The sequence below is a fragment of the Dipodomys spectabilis genome, unplaced genomic scaffold, assembly GCF_019054845.1.
Source record: "Dipodomys spectabilis isolate Male_0828 unplaced genomic scaffold, ASM1905484v1 ptg000422l, whole genome shotgun sequence".
NCBI classification, from domain to species: Eukaryota; Metazoa; Chordata; class Mammalia; order Rodentia; family Heteromyidae; genus Dipodomys; species Dipodomys spectabilis.
The window spans coordinates 7,537,711-7,545,238 of NW_024871099.1; positions in this window are offsets into that span (position 1 = coordinate 7,537,711).

Here is a 7,528-nt window from a genome sequence, read left to right on the forward strand (position 1 = left end):
CCGTTTAGCTGTGATAGATCCGCGCGCCGCTTGTCTCTTAATCTCCGGAGCGACCGATCGATTCGCTATTTCCCTTTGTTGCCAGAAAATTCGATCCTGGGCCTGGAATTAGGTCCCCGGCTTAATCTGAGCGGAAACCAGTGAGGGGGAGACAGAGACCGAGAGATAGGCAAGAGACAGGGAGACGCTGAGAGACAGACAGACGACAGACAGACACGGAGAGGGACAGACATATTGCCTATTTTAGCCATAGTCTAAGAGTTGGACCCAAAAGGGGGGAGGGAGGGAGGGAGGGAGGAAGGGAGAGAGAGAGTCAAAGAGACAAAACCTGGAAGAGTTAAGAGATGGACTAAGAGACACAGACAGACAGACAGACGACCGGGGGGGGGGGGGGCCTCAATTGGGAGAAATGGCAGCGGTGCCCAGTGTCCGGTGCCCAGCAGGGGCGGCTGTGATGGAATGCCGGACAGGAAGGGGGCCCAGAGGTCAGACGCCCCTGGCCCCCCACCCCTCCCCCAGATCTCAGGGGCCCCCAGGCCCTCCCCACGGACCCCGGGACCCCCCCCCCACCGCACATCCCCACGCCGAACTCGCGCCTGGAACTCCAGCCGCCCCCTCCCATGCAAACTCTCACGTGGACCCCCAGCCCCAACTTGTCACCCCCTCCCCAATCCCGAGCACCCCGTCCCCACCCCGCCCCAAAAATCCAACTCTGACCAATAAATCCCACTGGGATCCTCAGACCCTCCATCAGACCGGAGCCCTCCCCAACTCCGAGCCCCCCCCCCCAAACCCAGACCCCATCGCCACCGCCGCGAACCCCCTCTCTCTCCCCGCGCCCCGCAAACCTCGCACCCGGGCCCGGGGCCGCACCCCTGGCGCGCCCGCCCCGGAGTCAGGCCGAGCCGCGCCGCACCCCTGGAGGACCCCACCCCGGGCCCGGGGACCCCCCCACCCCGCCCCGCCCCTCCCCTCCCCGCGGCGCTCACTCACTTTCCCGGGCTGGCGCGTCCGCTCCGGTCCGGGGCGAAGTGCTCAAAGTTCGGGGCCCGCGGCCATGGCCCTGCCCGGGGAGGGGGCGCCGCGCGGGGGCGCGGAGCCCCCCGGGGTGCGGGGAGGACGGCGAGGTCGGGGAGACCCCGACGCCGGGAGCTGGGGACGGGGTGCGCAGAGCCGCGGAGAGACGGGCGGAGACCCCCGAAACCGAGCCGCGCGCGGTGGACCGGGCTGCGGGGGCGCGCGGCGGGGCGCGGGGCGGGCGCGGGGCGCGGGGCGCCGGCGGCCTCGGCGCCTCCTGCCCCTCCTCCCCTCCCCCTCCTCCCCGCCCCCGCGCCGGCCCCGCGCCCTCCCCGCACGCGGATGGATGGAGGCGGCGGGCGGCTCGGAGGAGGGGAGAGGAGGGGCGGGAGGAGGGAGGGAGGGGGCGGGCGCGCGATCGATGGAATATAATTTTCCTCAAACTCGGAAAATAAAGTTCAGAGCTGATCAAATTTGAAAACAGATGTCGAATCGCGACTCTAAATAAGGTTCGATCCCGGGACTGAAGGAGTGGGGAGGGGGGGGGCGGAGGAACCATCGTCCCCTCCTCCCCCTCCTGACCCCCTCTCCCTCCTCCCCCTCCGCTCCTCGGCCCCACCCTGTCGAGGACCACGCCTAGACAGACGGACAGGACAGAGCCCCCACCCCCACCCCCCGGGGCAGATGAGGCCTTCGCGCTCAACGCTGGACCCAGCCTGGGCCAGGACCGCGCGCGTGCGCGGACGCGCGTGTGCGCACACATACGCACAACCAGAGAACACGGCCACACGAAGTGCACACAGAGCAGCCCCGAGGTCACACAACACGCAGGAACACAGAGACACACAGAAACAGCCCGTGCACCAGAACAAAACACAGGAATAAAAACCTATGCACTGACACAACACACACACACACACACACACACACACACACACACACTTCCGGATTCCCTGACCTCCCTCCGCACACTGGGTACACGAACCCCAGGGACACACAGGGCCCAGGGCTGGGGCTCAGGCCCCTCTACAACCCCCCATCTCCCCACTGTCTCACCAGGGCCTGGGCCAGGAGAAGCTGCTAAAACCAAAAGCTGGTGGCTCATGCCTGTAATCCCAGCTACTCAGGAGGATGAGATCTGAGGATTGTGGTTCGAAGCCAGTCTGGGGCATTGGAGAGTTCATGAGACTCATCTCCAATAAACTATCCAGAAACCATCAGAAATGGCACTGTGGGTCAAGTGGTAGAGCGCTCACCTTGAGCTGAAGAGCTGAGGGACAGCGCCCAGGCCCAGAGTTCAAGCCCCAGGACCTGCACACACACACACACACACACACACACACACACACACACACACACACCAAGTCTATGTATTGACTGGCCTCAGGGCTCGGGGGGCATTCAGAACTCCCTGGGAGCCCCCGTTCCCCACACACACACACACCTTGCACCATATCTTCCACCACCTATTTCAAATGCTCCCTGTTCCTTTGCCCAAGCACCAGCTCTCTTCCCCTTTCCTCCTCCTTCCCCCTCTTTGTTCTCTCTTTCCCAGGTCAGGTTTGGGCCCCAGCCCCCTAGGAAAAGGCAGGCACCTTTTCCAGCCTTGTCTCCTTCTTTACTCCAGGGCTGTGGGGGTGCAGGAGGGACCTCTCCAATAGATCACCTCCCCTGCTAATGCCTGGACACTGCAAGAGAAGGAACTTCAGCCCTGCAGAACAGACCAGAACAGGCTCCACTGCCTCAGTCTCCTCATCTGTAAAATGGGGCTGCAGTGACAAGTACCTCCCCCAGAGTGGCCAGGAAAACAGTGGAAGGGCACACCCTGCGGGTATGGCTACTTGAAAATACAATTTAAAAATGCTAAACCTGCCGGGCGCTGGTGGCTCACGCCTGTAATCCTAGCTACTCAGGAGGCTGAGATCTGAGGATCGCGGTTCAAAGCCAGCCCGGGCAGGAGAGACCGTGAGACTCCTATCTCCAATAAACTACCAGAAAACCGGAAGTGGCACTGTAGCTCAAGTGGTAGAGTGCTTGCCTTGAGCTGAAGAGCTGAGGGACAGCGCCCAGGCCCAGAGTTCAAGCCCCACGACCGACAAAAAAAAAAAAAAAGCACTAAACCTTTTGCCAAATGCCATAGCTTCCCTGGGAGCCCAGCACTGGATGTCTGTCTGCTTCCCTAGACCCCACCACCTACCCTGGGAGAGCGATGATCCTGGGGTACCTACCTCAGCTCCTGCAAGATACACAGCACTCTTCAGATAGCATCCAGATCCACCAGATTGTAGAGAATATTCCCCAGTGCTTCTCAGCCTCTGAGGAGGAGGTTCTGGAATAGTCTCCATACAGGACACTCTTTGGAAGGGAAATAACCCTCCCTAGAGAGATCTGTAGGATATACCCTTCAAGAAGGCAAGCAAGCACTGGCTAGGGCATCAAGAACACTAACTGCAAGCTGAGCAGGGTGGCACACGCCTGTAATCCCAGTCCTCCGGAGGCAGGGGAGAATGCTAGGCCACCATGCTGACATGCATAGTCTCAAAAATAATTTTTTTAAAAAAGAACCCAGTAACTGAATGATACTTTATGACCATGAACTGCATGATGCGAAAACACCTGTAAAGAGAGAACACAACACCTTTCCATACTCTGGGAAGATAACACACCCCGTACACACACCCCTCCCTGTACATGGAGCTCACCATCCGGGCACTCAGGTGAGATCTGCAAGGGCCCTGGGTGATGTCTCTACCCCACCCCCAAGGAGAGGTGAAAAGCCCGTTATTAAAAAAAAAAAATCCAAGCCAGGTGCCAGTAGCTCCTGCCTGTCATCCTAGCTGCTCAGGAGGCTGAGATCTGAGGATGGAGGTTCAAAGCCAGCTCAGGCTGGAAAGTACATGAGACTCTCATAACTGCAATAAACTACTCAGAAAGAGCCAGAAGTGGCGCTGTGGTTCAAGAGGTAGTGCGCTAAGCCTTGAGCAAAAGCAGCTCAGGGACAGCGTCCAGGCCCTGAGTTCGAGCCCCAATGCCCCAAACCAGCCGAACAAAAACACCCAGCTTGCACGTGACACTTTCAAGCAGCTTTACTAGGTGGAGGGAGCAGGGCTTACCTCTTGGGCTGCCCATCCCATCCCCGGAGGAGTAAGCTGTCCCTGCGAGGGTCTCCTGAAACCTGCTCTGTGCTCCCTCCCTAAAGCACCTCCTGGATTTTCCTAACCTCTCCCGGGGCCGTGCAACTTTGGAGGATTCACACTCCCTCTCTGAGCTGGGGCGGGAGGAAGTCTCTGGCTGGGGCTCCAGGACCGAGTTAGCTACTCTCAGTGGGCAGGGAAACTTCCCTCAGGAGGGGGTCATTAAGCCCTAGTTAATGCCTCTGGGAGGCTGCAGGAACAAAGCCTGTACTTAATACCCCGCAGAGAGAGGGTACCCTCTGGGAAGAAGGGAGGGGGAGGGAAGGGGGGAGGGAGAGCCTTCACCAGCCTGCAACACCCAAAGGGTTGAATTTATTACCCAGGAAGGAGAGAGACCACCTTGGGGTGTGGGGCCTGTAGTGTTCTGTACACTCTTACCCCTCAAGGGAATGAGAGGCCCCACATGGGGACCAACATCTCCTCTTTTAGGCCAAGAAGGATGCCCCTCAGGCTTCCCAACCCCTCTCCCCTGCTGTGGGGTAGGGGTAGGGGCGAGGGACTCCCGTACCCCAACACCGTAGTGCAGGGGAATAGGGATGGACGAGGCTGGATTCCTGGATTCTCTGCTCTTTACCTGGACTACCCTCTGGCTGGCCCTGGGTGTCGTTATTAGCCTCGTCTCCATTTTATCAAGAGGAAACTGAGACACCAAAGTCACTTCACCTGAACCGCTTGGCTGCTCAGTATTGGAATAGGTCTGGAGCCCAGGCGGCCCCCCTCCCACCCAGCTCTAGGCTGACACCCCTCAACCCCACCCCTGCAGAGCACTGACAGGAACCAGCTCTGCCTCCCCCCCCCCCCCCCGTGCCGCAGACAGCATCTGCCCACCAGCCTGGGCCCCCGTGTGCCATCCAGACCCCCTCACCCCAAGATCAAGGCGCCCTGAGCGCAGGTCCTGGACTCCCACTCAGGGCAGAACCTGCCTTAGCCCCCCACCGGTCTGGAGAGGAGGCGCTGAGGGAGAGGAAGGGGTTAATGGGGGAAGGGGAGAAAGAGCGAGCGGAGCACCAGGCTCCCCGAGGCCCGGGAAAGGAGGCTGGGGAATCAGGGATGGAACTGGGCTAGTCAGGGGCAGGATGCTGAGGGAATCCTGGGGCACCAAGTTATCTGGAGAAGGGGGTCACCAGCAGAGGCACCCTGTCTTTCCCTTACCCCTCTTCCACACACACACACACCCCCCCCCCATTACCAGGGCCAGATCCCTGGGAGGTGGAGGAAGATGTAGAAGAAGTTCTGGGAGGATGGACAGACAGAGGCAGAAAGCGGCTGCAGCGAGTTTCTGTGGGGGGTGCAGAGTCAGACAGACAGAGACTGGGTTGGGGGGGGCAGTTCCAGGGAAAGGCTTGGGAAGGCCTTGACTGAATTGGTAGAGAGGGGGTGAGAGGGACGTCCCAGAAAAGCACAGACAGACAGACAGACAGACAGACAGCTTCCAGACTGGGGCTGGAGCAAGGAGGACAGAGGGATGGCTGTGGGGGGGGGGGGGGTGTGCAGCCTTGGGTGAGGGGGGGCAGGCGGAGGAGGGCACCCCGGGATTGGGTGGACAGATGGACGGAGGGCCGGCGGGCTGGGGCAGCCAGGCCAGGGCCAGGCCGAGGGCGCGCGGCGGTGGCGGCGGCGGCCAGCGCGGGAGGCGGAGGCTGAGCGAGCCGGTGTTTGTGGAGCTGTCGGCTGCGGTGGAATTATGAAAAATAGCGGGCATCGGAGCCGGCCTTCAGCTTCGATTAGGGGAGATGGGACATGACAGGTGCGATCAATACGCAGCCGTTCTATAAAGTGTCAAGTAATGAATCAATTTCGACTAAATTTTCCATTTTTCAGAGGCCGTTCTCCGAGAGAAGAATATCCTCTTTTGTAAAGATATTATTATCGATTTCGGCGGCAATTTGACATCAGGGGTAGTTAATTCCACTCAGAATAAAATTGAAAACACTTGAGAGAGAAAAGAGAGAGGCGAAGAGTGAGACAGAGAGGGAGAGAGGGGGAGGGAGGGGCAGGGAGGGAAAGAGATGGATGGACAGAGAGACAGAGACCGGGAGAGATCGAGGGACAGAGGGGCGGAGCAGGGGGGGAAGGGAGGGAAGGAGAGAGAGAGAGAGAGAGAGAGGGAGAGAGAGAGAGAGAGAGAGGGAGAGAGAGAGAAACTTGGAGGCTACATGGAGAGGAGATTGAGGGGCAGAGATGACACAAAAATCAGACAGATGGACAGACAGACATGAAGGAAACAAGAGACACACAGGGTGTCTCAGCAACTTGCCATGGAGATGTTAAGAAAAAATAAAATAAAAAGCAAAGTCAGAGAACAAGAAAGATGAAGAGACAGGCGGAGAACCAGACTGATGAGAGACAGAAAGACCAGAATGAGAAGGCAGACAGGGGCATGGAAGGGAGCTGGGGAGACGCTGAAAGGAACTGGAGCCCCCAGAAAGAGAGGGAAATGTGGGGGGCAGAGGAGCCTTGGGCCTAGAAAAGGAGGAGGTGCTGGGAGACACGCAGGGGTGGGGGCGGAGGGCCGATGCCGAGGATATGGGGGTTCTGAGGAGACCCTTCTGGTCAGCTTATTGGGAGCTGCTGGTGGGGTTGGGGGGGTGGAACAGGGCTTCTGGGGATGGCAGGGCTGTGTTTAGGGGTGGGGTCTCTGTGCACCTGTACCCTCCCCACCCCTCTGATGTGGATGTGGGTCCTGGCTTGTGGGCCGAAGGTGAAGGTCATTAGTTGTGTTCTCCTGGAGTCCATGGCATGACCCCCACACAGCGTGGGTCCTGGGCTGGCAGCACCCACCCCCGTGGGTCGCAGCCACAGGCGGTGGTGACAGCATTCCTGGTTAGTGCCTGTCAGTTTACCAGCTGAAATCTCCATTTATCCCTGGAACAGGTCACAGGCTTGGGGGGGGAGGAGGCGGAGAAGAGATGGAGGAGGGGCTTCTTGGGTCTGAGGGAGGAGGACTGGGGCCTGGACCCCAGGATCTGGGGGAAGAGGCTGGGCCTGGATAAGGCAAGGCCACTCTGGTTCGCAGATAGGCCATGGTGCTGGCTGGGAACCCCTGGCCACTGTCGGCCTCCCGAGCAGAAAAGCCTGTGCCTGCTGCCCCCTAGTGGACAGGGAGGGACCAGGCGCTGAGAGGTCAAGAACCTAGGGCGGGGAGCCAGAGGCTTTTTGATCTTTGCGGGAGCCCAGATGGGGGATTGGGGGAAAGTAGATGGCCCCGGAACTAGAAGGAGGGAGAGGAGGTCTGAGCAGTTGACCTAATAAGAGGAAGAGGGCAGGCAGGGCAGAGGGGTCCCCCAAGGAAAGCGGGCAAGATCAGCGGGGAGCTG